Source organism: Chiloscyllium punctatum, chromosome 17, assembly GCF_047496795.1.
Source record: "Chiloscyllium punctatum isolate Juve2018m chromosome 17, sChiPun1.3, whole genome shotgun sequence".
Lineage (NCBI taxonomy): Eukaryota > Metazoa > Chordata > Chondrichthyes > Orectolobiformes > Hemiscylliidae > Chiloscyllium > Chiloscyllium punctatum.
In genome coordinates, this window is record NC_092755.1 from 10,950,020 (window position 1) to 10,964,116 (window position 14,097).

Consider the following 14,097-nt stretch of genomic DNA (forward strand, 5'->3'; position numbering starts at 1 on the left):
GGGAGGGTGATTGTGGGATGCTGGCCAGGAGTGGGTTTAGATAATGAAATCTAGAGTTAACAAAATGAATGAATGAGAGTTTCAGTAAATGAGCTGAGACTGTGGTGAGGTCAGGTGATATCACTGAAGTCGAAATAGTGGTCTTGGAGTGGGACTGGGCTGTTACCCTCAGCTGTAGGATTCAGCTGTTTGTCAGTTTGTGAATCAAGTCTGCACTTGGGCGGTTGAGTTTTCAATATTCTGGATATTATAGGGAGGGTGATTGTGGGATGCTGGCCAGGAGTGGGTTTAGATAATGAAATCTAGAGTTAACAAAATGAATGAATGAGTGTTTCAAAAAATGACCTGAGACTGTGGTGAGGTCCAGTGCTATCACTGAAGTCGAAATAGTGGTCTTGGAGTGGGACTGGGCTATCACCCTCACCTCACCTCTGGAATTTAGCTGTTTGTCAGTTTGTGAATCAAGTCTGTAACAAGATCAGGAACTGAGTGGTCCTGGCAGAACCCAAACTGGGTGTCACAGAAGGTTATTGCTGAGCAGCTGCGTGACAGCACTGTTGATGAGACCTTCCATCACTTCACTGCTGCACGAGTGTCGACTGATGGAGGGAAATTGGCTGGGCTGGCTCTGTCCTGTGTTTTTGTGTTGAACATCCCTAGGAAATGTTCCACAATGTCAGTAGGTGCCAGTGCTGGACTTGTCTTGGTGGGCAGCAATTTCTGGAGCACAGCCATCAGTATTATTGCCACAATGTTGGTAGGGCCGACAGCCTTTACACTACTACTCCATTTCTTGATCTGATTTGAAATAAGTTTTCAACCAAGTTGATTCACGTTTGTGATGTCGGGGACCAATGTAGAAGGCTCATCCACTTGGCACTGCTGGCTGAAGATTGCTGCAAATGCTGTTGTCTGTTGCATGGATGTGTGAGATCCCTCCAACAGTAAGGGTGGGGATATCTGTGATGCTTCCTGCAGTGAGTTGTTTAATTGCCCATCACCATTCCTGACTAGGTGTGGCAGAACTGCAGAGCTCAGATCTGATCCATTGGTTGTTGGATCACATAGTTCTATTTGGTGTTGCTTGTGCTGTTTGGCATGCAGGTTAGGTAGCTTCACCAGGTTGGCACCACATTTTTAGGTATGCCTGGTATGCTCCTGGCATGCCCTGCGGAACTCTCTACTGAACTAGGGTTGATTCCCCTGGCTTAATGTTAATGGATGAGTGGGGAATATACCAGGCCATGAGATTTCAGATTGGGCTGGAGTACAGTTCTGCTGCTGTTTTGGCCCACAGTGAGGCAGAAGTTGCAGGGTCAAGAGGGCTGATTGTGTTGTTGTATTTTCCAGTGCATTGGTAGATGTAATGTGGACCATCCAGTTTCATTCCTTTGTTGAGACTGTGCAGTGATTAATACAATGAGTGATTTGATGGGCCACTGTCAGGAATGCAACTTTTAAAAAAAGGTTTTGTGATTTACACATGAAAGAAGTGAAACGATCATGGTATTCGAACAGATGAAAGACTCAACAGACAATCAAGGTATTTTTCAATGAATAATTTCAGTTACATCACACTAAATTTTTGCTATAAATTCTATGCCTTAGAATTGTGCCCTCCACAATCACCTGATGAAGGAGTGGTGCTCCGAAAGCTAGTGTGCTTCCATTTAAACCTGTTGGACTATAACCTGGTGTTGTGTGATTATTAACTGAGAATATTACAGCACTAGTAACAGGGCTGCATGTAAACAGGCTCAGTCCAGTTAATCAATACATTCGGAAGGATTTCCTCCAAGTTTGATGACGCAATATTCGTCAAAACCGTCAACTTCAACCTGCAATGTTGTTATTAACAAAAACTTCAGGCTGACACAAAGCTCCCCACCCCACTGCAATGTGGTAATCGGGCCCGGCCCAGGAATTGGAACTGGGACATTTGTGGACTGTGATCTCAAAGGAAGCAAGCAAACACAATTCTGACAGATTAGTTCTCAAAGATGAATAGCAAGTTTGAGTCAAGGCCAGTGGTATGCCGCCTTGCACTTAGCTTAATTGCATTTCTAATTTACAGTCATGTTTTGCAAAGTATAAAGAACTATGTGTTTGCTTTCCATGGTTGGAGAGTTTTATCCTAGTTGATCGCAGTTGCTGCCTCTCGCTCCCCAAGTCAAATCATAGGATCTATAACAAAACAATAAACTGCAGATGCTGGAGATCTGAACCTCGAAAACAAAGTGTTGGAGAAATTCAGCAGTTCTGAGGGCATCGGTGAAGAGAAACATAATGTTACATTTCAATTTCAGTGACTCTTCGTATGACCGGACAAATGGTCATGAGACTTGGAGCTTCCAATGTTTTATTCCCCTCAGAGATGCTGCTGGACCTGCCGTTCTCCAGCACTGTGCTTTCTATAGTGAACTTTAGTATTTTTCCGATCTGTTTTGTAAATAATCTCCAAAAGTGAAAGGTTCATTGCAAACATAGCATAGTTTCCACACTTGAGTTACACAAGCACGTCTCAGTTTAAAAACAAGATTTAACTCACAATAATATTCCATCTCAAAATTAGCCAAGTTACACCAGTAATAAAGCTCATCCACCCAATCAGGCACTTCAGTACAACATCCTGCAGTGTTACACACAGCCACCTTTACCAGAGAATAATCACATGTCACAAAATTGAAGGCCAAGAGCATGTCTCTTTAAAGGAACTGAAGTCAAACTCAATTTTTGGACTGATTTTTATTAAACCTGATTGAACATTTAAATCTCAGAGCATAATCTTTGTTTTTTAAACAAAGTGTGTGAGAAACATCCCACATCTTACTAAAGGTTCAGTTCAGTCTGATACATAGACCCAAGGTCAAGCAAACATCACACTTTCCATTCACTTCTACAAAGGGCTGACATCACATTTCTTCTGGATTTAAAGTATTTTATAAATTGTTTGTAAACTCATTTGTCACGTTAAAGAACTGGACAATAAATGTCATTGTATACAAGAAGAGTGATGCCTGTGACAGCAGATTTAGCTTTGGGGGGCAGTGTATGCACTTTCTAAATTCTGGGAGCACTTTGGGAGACTGCTCCCAGATGGTGATAGTGAGCATATCTGGAATGCACTGTTTAGATTTGGGAATCCACAGGAGACAACTGTGGTTTCACTAATACTTGGCTTGCGTTGTTGGTGTACAGTAAGCAATTCATAAAGTTACTTATGTATTGTTGTTGACTACCTGAATGGTATTCAAATCTGTCAGGTTGCCTTCAATAGTGTGAATGCATCTATTGTAAATGTTTTACAATATTCCAGAACTGCCCAGTGCTTGGCAAATTCAGGGGGGACAAAAAAATCACATTGAGTAATTTGAAATTAAGAATCCAAGAGGACATAACCACTGAAGTATTCGATTCAAATAGTTAAATGGAGTGCACACATTTAAAATACCTGTTAACCATAGGAATGGTTGGACTGACAGAATTGGGATCAAGTTCCTGGCTGGGGAGTGTGAAATGTGCTTTGATAAAGTCACCTGCATTTACCAACAATAATTTGGCAAGCTCGGAAATCAAGAAACAATACAAGCTTCATTGCTGCTCCAGTTGGGTCGCACGCACTGTGAAAAAAATAACAATGTTCAGGTTTATTGCATACACTCTGAAACACGTGTTTCTTCGACAGATCCAGCAAGTTTCCCCAATGAGCAGAGTCCATCCAAATGATGTTCCTAACTTTGGCCAACTCATTTCTTTCTGAGCCTCTATAACCTGAAGAGTGACCAGAAGCAATTACTCCACATATGTGGGAACGTTACAAACAAGGATTTTTTCCTTCAGAATTGATTTTCATATATTCTGTGCCCAGAACAGATAAAAAGCTTGTTACCTTTTATAGAGCAATGATTCAGTGGGAGTAAAACGCCAACCTTTTCTTGCTGAACAATCGCGCGACCTAAATTTTAAACATGAACACTTCTTAATAGTTCACCAGATCCTAACGAAATATTTTGTGCGAAACAAATCACATGATACATAGTTATTCAGATAATAAAACAAGTTTGTTCATTGAAGAACCCAGAGGAAAAGGTCATGCAACAATGTGAGTTTGATATCCCTCAATCATTTCAGGTGCATTCTCTGCATAAATTCTCCTTTTCCTCCTCGAAGTATTTAACTTCTTGAATAACTGAGAGAATGAAATCATAGTTGTACAACACAAAATCAGACCCTTCAGTCCAACTTGGCCATGCTGAGCAGATATCCAAAATTAATCTAGTCCCATTTGCGAGCATTTGTTCCATATCCATCTTAAACCCTTTCTACTGATTATCAGTTTATTTTACTTTATCAGCACTTGAAATACTGACATTTTATTCTCCCGACATTGGTTAAAGAAATCATAAGTTCATTCATCCAAGTTAATTTTGTAATCTTTCACAAAGAAACAAGTGAGAACAACTTATAGCTGAGTGGAAAACGAAATACTGCAGCTGCCCGATATCTGGGAACACTCTAAAACTGAGGCACTGATACTGCACAAGTTTGTCAGCACGGTTTCAATTACTGACAATAATTTAGCCTTCACATAGTTAAGGTAAATGTGAGATATCTGAATTTCATGAATTGGTTCCTATGGTCATCACTTTCTCCTTTGATCAACAAAAATTATTCTTGGTTTAATCTTCTCAAAGTGCAATAGGAACCAATTCAGAGTCGAAAAGTGTCATGCTGGAAAAGCACAGCAAGTCAGGCAGCATCCGAGAAGCGGGAGAGTTGATGTTTCGGGCATAAGCCCTTCATCAGGAATCACAGGCTTCAGAAAAATAACTGGCATAGACTTATGCCAATACATACGTAGAAGGGTCAGAGCATGTTACTATCAGATTAGAGACTAATTTCAGATTTGGTACCATTCAGTGCAACATTTCAGTATGATACTTACATATGTTCCTAAAAGAGAAGTTGTCTAAAATTACAAGCTCTAGATGATTATAAGATTAAACCTGGAAATAAAGCTGGTGAACAAGAATGGCAAAGTGAAGTCCCATCAGTATCGCCTCGGGCAGTGTCAAGTAAGAATTTGACAACAGAGTTGCCACTTTGGTGTAACCTGCAGTCTGGCCAAATTGCAGCAAAAATCTGTTCAATTTTATCTGCAAACTATTGAATGCAAAATCCTCCTTGCACACTAATGAGGCAGCATTTTGGGATGTCATTTTTAAAATATATTATTTTCAAAGTTCCTCACAATTAAGAGTGATCACTTGGTGCTGTCTGCATAACACAGTACGAAAAGGAACTAACAAAAAAAAATTATAACCCCAATTCAGAGTCATTAATTCATTGATATTGCATGGGTCCAGCATTTATAAGTAATCAGTTTTTAAAAATAAATACAGATACATATCTCTGTTGGTGAGGTCTGATTGTAGGTGGTTGAAATGGCAGAGGATGATGCATTGTATCTGGGTCGAAGGTGAGGACTAGGGGGATTCCATCCTTGTTGCAGCTGGAGGTGTGGGTGCCAAGGGCAGTGGTGTGGGAAGTGGAGGAGATACACGGGAGGGGAAATTGCAGTTCTTGAAATTGGAGGCCATTTGGTATGTTCTGAAGTGTTCTGCCAGCTTGCATCAAGCTTCACTGGAACACTGCAGTAAGCATGAGACAGAGATGTTGGCCCGGGAACAGTCTTGTGTGTTAAAGTGGCGAGCAACTGGATGCTCAAGGTCTTTTTTTGCAGCAGAACATAGATCATCAGCCGCCATTTCCACCACTGCTACTGAGATGCTACCAGGCTTTTGTCTCCTCCATTAACTGCTTTCCGCCCTCCCAGCCGGATCATTATCTACCCTTGTCTTTCCAAATGTTCCAGTCTCTCTTTGGGCTCGGTCCCCACCTATTATTTACTCTTTTAACCCCTATCTCCTGTAGTCCAAAGATGTGCAGGTTAGGAGAATTGGCCCAGCTAAATTTCCCGTAGTGTTCAGGGATGTGCATTAGTCCGGGGAAATGGTGAGTAATAGGGTAGGGGAAGGAGTCTGGGTGGGTGTGGAATTGTTGGGCCGAAGGGCCTGTTTCCTGTGGGGATTCTAATTTTCCCAGCTGCCATCGGTTCTGAGGAAGGGTCACTGAACTCATGATGACCCTTGGTGTGTGCAGGAGGAGGAAACAGGAAAGGGGAGAGTTGCAGCAGAAACTGAATGAAATGTATCCGTGTAGACTGGGAGGATTTAATTACACTCTGTGCAGGTCGTTAATCTGAATTAGAAACTCCTGGTCCCACGTTTGCAGCAAAGTGGAAGATGGCTTCGGCCTCAGGCAGTGAGAGGTGCTGTGTTATGGCCGCCATCTTTATCTTGGGCCAAGGTACAGCAAGGAGCATGCACGTGTCCTCTTCCTGGGTGGGGGCGGGGTGATTTGAAGAGGAGCATCCAACACATACCAAAAGAAGTGTTTGCCTTCACTATTCACCTTGCACTGACGATGAACTTTGTTTTGTGAATTCATTTTGTAGGATCTTAATTGAGAATAATTGAGACTGGGATCTCAAAAGCAAGATTCTACAGTCCACAGAATCATCACGATCTGAATATCATTGGCATTTAACTGTGAAAGGAGAAAGGTTTGTCTGTGGGAAAGTATTTTCAATATTTTTGTCAAGCAAAAAGCAGAACGATGTTCAAGTGCATGGTTGGATCACCCTTTGGGTATGTGTTTAATTCTTGGCCCTGTAGCTGTGGAAGGAGGTATTGGCCTGAGAGAGAGTGCAGATTTATCCATATTACACCTCGTCTCTTTGCAGGAACTGTCAGATTTAGTCCCAATCATCCACTTTGTTAATCTGTAAACTCCCTACTTCCAATTCCCTGCAAATTTCTCATTGAAATTCCTTGTGGACTCAAATTCCAGCACCAGTTCAGGTGGGATGTTCCAGATTCTGACAACTGTCTGTTCATTCAGAAACTGCTGAGGTCCATGTTGACTCTGGGGTTACAAAGGGCTGAATTGAAAGATGAGGTGCTGTTCCTGAGCTCCCATTGAGATGCATTGGAACAGTCCAGGAGGGTGAGGGCAGTGTAGGTATGAGCAGACAATGAAAATGACAGGGCTGCACTGTGAGGGCTGCTTGGCTCAATGAGAGTGTTTGGATTTGGATGTAAACAGAGTGAGGTGAGACAGGGAGAAGGTGAAGCTGAAACTCCGTTTTACTTCAGGCTAATCAGAAATTCACAGTCCCAATGGGAATAGCCAATTTGTCAGTGATACCTGCGGAGTATTTAAGTTTTTAAAAGTACGACATATCAGCTTAAGTAAAGATTTTTTTTATTATAATGGCCATGTTTGAAGTGTAGGAAGGTTACTCACTCATTTAAATTCTCTTAATGGGAGTAACTAGATGAATGTAGAGAGACGTTGTGACAGGAGCCCTCAGACCCGTGGTGTGCTCCTCTTGCACAATGTGGGAAATAAGGGATGCTTCCAGTGTCCGTGATGGCTATTGTGCAGGCAGTGTGCCCATCTGTAGCTACTGAGAAACTGTTTATCAGACGTGGAGCTGAGAGTGGACTCACTGTGGAGCAATACTGAGAATGTTGTGGACAGCATGGTTAGTGAGTTAGTCCCCCTGCAGGTGAGGGTTACACAGGCAGAAAGGGAATGGGTGACCATCAGATCAAGTAAAAAGCTCAGGAAGGAAGTGCAGGCCTCCCCAGTAATCATTCCCCTTCTCAAACAGATATTGTGCATCGCTTGGGATTCTGTAAGGGGGGGAACAGGTGGGGTGGACTCTCAGGGGAAATCAGCAACAGCCAGGTTCATGACACCACAGATAGCTCCGCTGCACAGAACGGGAGGAAGGAGAATGGCAGAGGTATAGGGACAGGGGATTTAGTAGTCAGGGTCAGAGACAGGCGTGTCTGTGCCCACAGAATGAATCCAGGACAGTGGAATTGGACCCAGATCCATTTATTCATAAGTGCACGGACCAATAAAGGTCAGCGTCCCAAATGCAACCTTCAGCACTTGACCAACCTGAAGCTCTACTTTCAGGGACTATGCACTTGTTCTGAGCCCTTCAGAGGGATTGAAGGGGACAGAGAGAAAACAGGAACAGGGTTGTGTTGCAGATCAATAACATAACTGTCTCCCTCGCCTCTCGGTTTCTCCCCCCGCCTCGGTCTCCCACACCCCTCGTGCCTTCTCCCCCACCGCAGGGAAAAGACCTTGTGTATTTACCCTATCCATGCCCCTACTGATTTTATAAACCTCTATAAGGTCACCCATCAGCATCTGAAGCTCCAGGGAAAACAGTGTATTCAGCCTCTCCCTGTAGCTCAAATCCTCCAACCCGGGCAACATGCTTGTAATTCTTTTCTGAACCCTTTCTAGTTTCACAATATTGTTTTGATAGGAAGGAGACCAGAATTGCATGCAATATTCCAAGAGTGACCTACCCAATGTCCTGAACAGCCGCAATATGACCTCCCAACTCCTACACTCAGTGCTCTGACCAATAAAGGAAAGCATACTAAACACCTCCTTCACTATCCTATCTACCTGCGATTCTGCTTTCAAGGAGCTATGAACCTGCACTCCAAGGTCTCTTTGTTCAGCAGCACCCCCGAGGACTTTACCATTAAGTGTATACACCCTGCTAGTATTTGCTTTTCCAAAATGCAGCACCTCACATTTATCTAAATTGAACTGGGTCTGCCAGTCCTTAGCACATTCAACCATCTGATCAAGATCCCGTTATAATCTGAGGTAATCCTCTTCACTGTCCACTACACCTCCAATTTTGGTATTATCTTACTAACATTACTTCCTATATTCACATCCAAATCATTTATATAAATGATGAAAATTAGTGGATTCAGCACCGATCCTTTGTGACACCACACTGGTCACAGTTCTCCAATCTGAAAAGCAACCTTCGCCACCATCTGTCTTCAACCTTTGAACAAGTTTTGTGTCCAAATGGCTCGTTCTCTGTGTTCCATGAGATCTAACCTTGCTAACCAGTCTCCCATGTGGAACCTTGTTGAATGCCTTACTGAAGTCCATGTGGATCATTTCCACCGCTTTGCCCTCATCAATCCTCTTTGTTGTTACTTCAAAAAAAATTGGCTCAAGTTCATGAGACGTGATTTCTCACACACACAGCCGTTATTAATATCCAGGACTTAACTCTGTACATTGGGGTCTGTGTCACCCAGTTATAGGAGTTAATATTCTGGATAAAGTTCACGAACACCAGCTTTGTGTTAGTGACTGTGTATTGAGTCTTGTTGATATCACCAACACAGGTGAGTTCCTTTTGAAAGGCAGTCCTTATATCCCTAAACCCCCTCCCATCTGCTCTGTCTCCTCCTTCCCCACCGTAGACAGTAAGTGGGAGGAGCTCATAGAATTTCAATGTGAGTGAGATTGAGAAAATCTTCCCTTCTTTCCACTAGCCCACCAAGAAATGGTGGTAGTGTCCTTACCTCTGGACCAAGAGAATCGGGTTCAGAGTTTGGGAACAGTGGCTTTGAAGAGGCTGATTGGAAAACATGCCCAAGCCTCCAGGCCATACTGTCTCCCAGCTGTCCCAGCCTGAGCCTCCAAACAGAACCATCCTGTAGTTTCTCTCCTGTCAGACTCTCCCATTGCTCAGTTTGTCCAGGATCCCCTCCTGCTGCTGCACTGCTCCTGTCCCTCACTGACCTGTCCATCCCCCAATGTCCTCCACATTCTTTTGTTGTTTACACTCCCATTGTCCCAGTCCTCCAGCCCCGCCCCCTCCACTCTATTGGGCACAGCTGCTGTCAATCACCCAGGTTCCTGTGTGATCTGGATGCATGCTCTGTAGGAGGGGAGACCAGTGCACGGGCGCAGTGCTGGCCAATTGTTGACGTATGTGCAGTATGGGTCAGTGCCAGCGAGGGAGGCTGTGGCTGTGTGGGATTAATCTGTCATTGCCAGCTCCCTCCCTCCCTCCCTCTGAGAACAGGACCCAGGGGAATGGTCCCTGCCCTGGTATCGTGACAAGTGGTCGGCGTATCTGTGGGGGGAGCATTTTGCAGAAAGTTATCAGAACTCGGGTGAAGATTCAGGAATGTTATGGAAAGGAACAAAGGTGGGCCTGCAATTAAAGTTCTAATTTGATTCGTTTTAGTTCAACCAGATATGATTTGTCCAGTGTGTGCAAGATGGTTCTCATCAGAGGGTTGGTGTGGGGAAATAAATAAGAGGTTCCAGATTAGGGAAAAAAAATCAGTTTGGGTCTGACCAGGAAGGAAACCCTTGAAGGTGTGGGGAGGTTTCGCCAACACCCAGGAGGCTCCGAATCAGATTCATTGATTTGATTAGATTAGATTTCCTGCAGTGTGGAAACAGGCCCTTCGGCCCAACCAGTCCACACCGACCCTCTGAAGTGTAGCCCACACAGACTCATTTCCCTCTGACTAATGCACCTAATACTATGGGCAATTTAGCATGGCTAATTCACCTCACCTACACATCTTTGGATTGTGGGAGGAAACCGGTGCACCCGGAGGAAACTCACGCAGACATGGAGAGAATGTGCAAATTCCACACAGACAGTCACCCAAGGCTGGAACCGAACCTGGGACCCTAGTGTTGTGGGGCAGCAGCGCCATCGTGCCACACCTTTGTTTTGGTCCTTAGTCTGCAGGCAGGAGCTAGGAAGCTGAATTCAATGAGAGGCGAAAGTATTAGAACTGGGTGTGGAGGAAAGTAGTGAGGCAATTGGCTTGGATTTAAGTACACAGAAGGGAGAAATTGTGAGACTGAGAATTAAAGCTTTGGGGGAAACAAAGAAACTACAATTTAATAGTATAATTGTTTTATGAATTTCCATCCTGTATTAACGGTAGTGACTTGTTTTCTCTGTTGTAGAGTACTGAAAGGGCGGATTCGTGGATGAGAAATTCAAATTGAACTTCCTGTTCAGTTTTGATGGTTACTTGATCCGTGCCGATCTGAATATCATTGGCCTTTTAATCTGGAAGGAAAGGTGTGCACTCTGTCCGTGGGCGAATATTTCAAATCTCAGTGTGACTGCAAAAGTACTGAGACACAGCCAAGTCCATGTCCGCGTGGTGAATGTGGAGAGAGATTTCATTTGTTTTTAAAAGTCTGAAAACATGGCACATTTCCCAGGAACAATTAAGCTACAGATTTGCTTTGTATGAGGACAAGTTTTAAATTAATCATGCAACCAAAAAGACACAAGGATACCTGTATCATGGAAAATACTATGAAAACCGTATTGTTGTAAAGGGGTTAATTATCGATCATGGCTTGTAATCCATTGGCGATGTCACGTCAGTTCCAGCACCGTGGGCCGACACTGGAAATGTGATGAATGCAGTGAAGGTTTCAGTTATTCAACTGGATAAGGTGCAGAAGAAATGGGCTCAGGGCTCTGAGTTAGAGGGAGAGGTTGGACAAGCGAGGATTTTTTTTTGTTTAGAGCAGAGGAAACAGAGGGGAGTCCTATTTCTGGAAGTGTATAAGATCATGACAGGCTTAGGTAAGGTGAATGCACTCAGTCATTTTCCCAGGAAATCAAGGAGTGGAGGACATCAGTGTAAGGTTAGAGGAGAAATTATGAAAGGGAACCTGAGGGGCAACTGTTTTACACAGAGGGTGGTATGTATATGGACTGAGCTGACAGTGGAAGTGGTTGGGGTGGGTACATTCACATGTAAAAGACATTTGGACAAATACATGGATAGCAAAGAGTCAGAAGCAGATGGGCCAAGTGCAGGGAAATGGGGTTAGCGTGGATGGACATATTGGCCGGTATGGACCAGTTTCGGCCAAAGGGCCTGTCCCTGCTGTAGGACTCTGACTCCAAATATATTTACTATTTCTCCCGCTATCTCTGGTAGCACCCTGGGATGTATTCCATCAGGGCAAAGAGACTTGTCTACCTTTAGCTCCATTAGCTTACCCAGCTCTAACACTTTTGTGATAATGGTTGTTCTTTGGTCCTCGCCTTCCTCAGTCTCCTTATCAATTACTGGCATGTTCTTCGTATCCTCCACTGTGAAGACTGACTGCGGTGTACTCATATTCCTGAACCCTGCTGGATAGGAATAACTAGGCACAGAACTCTGAGAGGTCTTCTTTGAGTCTTTATTGATGAGACATGGCAGTTACCTGGATAGTGTACAGACAGAACACCTCCAGGTAGCATCAGGTAACTCCCCGCCTGTCCGATGTATGGCTCCAATTCTTATACCTTTGTGGTTTGTGGTTTTGAATGGACGCTGTCTCTCAATATTATGTCCATGGCAATGGCAGTTAAAAAAGTTGAGTTCAGCTCAACACTTTGTGGTTAAATCACATACACCTCCCCCACAGCCCTCTGGCTCAGTCAGGTATCTGACAGGCACTTCAGTTTCAGTGGGGCTGTCTGTCAGGATTCTGATGTGGAGGAGCCGGGGTTGGAGCGGGGTGGGCAAGGTTAAAAGCCACAAATCACCAGGTTATAGTCCAACAGGTTTATTTGGAAGTACAAGCTTTTGGCGTGTCCTGTGATTTTTAACTTGATCAGGATTATCTCTATGGTAACAGTTAAGTGCTTCAACAATGACAGAGGCCATATGTTCCCCACACAATAGGTTCCCCTCTAGCAGTGTAAACTGCTATTCTGGCCCTGGGGATAGCTACTCATCACTTTTCTCCCCCAATCCCATATAGCTTTCTATTGATTTTTAAAGTTTTTCTAATCTCCTAGTTTCTCCTTGGTCTTTGCCAATTTGTATGCTTTCTATTTCAGTTTGATAGACTCCCTTATTTCCTGAGCCACCCGTGTCAGATTATTCCTTTTCCTACAGTCCTTCCTTTTCACTGATATATACTTTTGCTGAGCAGTTTGAAAAATTCATTGATATTCCTCCACTGTCTGTCAACTGTCCCACCTTAAAGTCTTTGCTTCCGGTCTACATTAGCCAACTCCTGCCTCATCCTATTGTAGTCTCCTTTGTTTAAGCACAGGATCTTGGGATTGGATTTAATCTTCCCGCTTTCCAACTGTATTCTAAATTCAAGCATACTTATCACAAGTCTTTTATCAGATTACGAGGTGAGGCGATGTTACCTGAGTGTTTTGGTTTTCATTGTCAGAGACCTCGGCTTTGTAATAAAGTACAGGATAGATATTCACAACAGAGTATTCTGGACAGTGTGAATGTACTACACAGTCTGAAACCATAAATAACTGTCTCCCCTTAGTTTACATGATTTGGAGATGCCGATGTTGGACTGGGATGTATAAATTTAAAAATCTCACAACACCAGGTTATAGTCCCTCAGGTTTAATTGGAAGCACACTAGCTTTCAGAGCGACGGTCCTTCATCATGATCCAATTAAATCCGTTGGACTATAACCTGTTGTTGTTTATTTTTAACTCCCCTCAGTTTAAAATTGTAAAATCATTATCTCCCACATGCTTCCTTGCTATCTAAGTTTGAAATGCTAATCCACCTGACTATCCTACATTTTCTGAAAATCTCCTTTGGTGAAGGTGGTGCTTTTTGGATTCAGTTTTCCAGTTATTACGGTAAGAAGATAAGCCCTGGGCACAGGGGAGGCAATGCAGCTCTTCAAACCAGCTCCACCATTTAATACGGTGATGATTGAGCTCACCTCGGTCTCAGCTGGATTTTCCCACCTGCTGTCTCTCACCCTTCAACTCATTGCAAAATAAACATCTATATCTCTTCAGTAAATTTGCTCATTGTCCTGGCATCCACCACATTTTGAACAGGGAATTCCACAGATTCATAGCACATTGAGATAGGTACATTCTTCTTCATGAGAATAGAATAGAATCCCTACAGTGCAGAAACAGGGTAATCGTCCATGGAGTCCACACCAATCCTATAATGAGCATCCCATTCAGAGTCACCCATTCCCTGTATTTCCTGTGGTTAATGGCTTAACCTGCACATGCATGGACACAGGGAATTTCACATAAGCAATCCACTTAACCTGCACATCTTTGGACTGTGGGATGAAACTGGAGCACCCAGAGGAAACCCGCACAGACACTGGGAGAACGTGTAAACTCCGCACAGTCA

The 14,097-nt window shown here is 43.5% G+C and overlaps 1 long non-coding RNA gene across 1 annotated transcript; it reads left to right on the forward strand.

Annotated features, from left to right (window-relative positions):
- The first annotated feature begins 6,515 nt into the window (after nt 1-6,515).
- On the forward strand, nt 6,516-13,749 carry LOC140487736 (uncharacterized). The gene is made up of 3 exons (XR_011962916.1): nt 6,516-6,625; nt 10,903-13,135; nt 13,168-13,749. It is a non-coding gene; the product is annotated as an uncharacterized lncRNA (long non-coding RNA).
- Nucleotides 13,750-14,097: the final 348 nt, after the last annotated feature.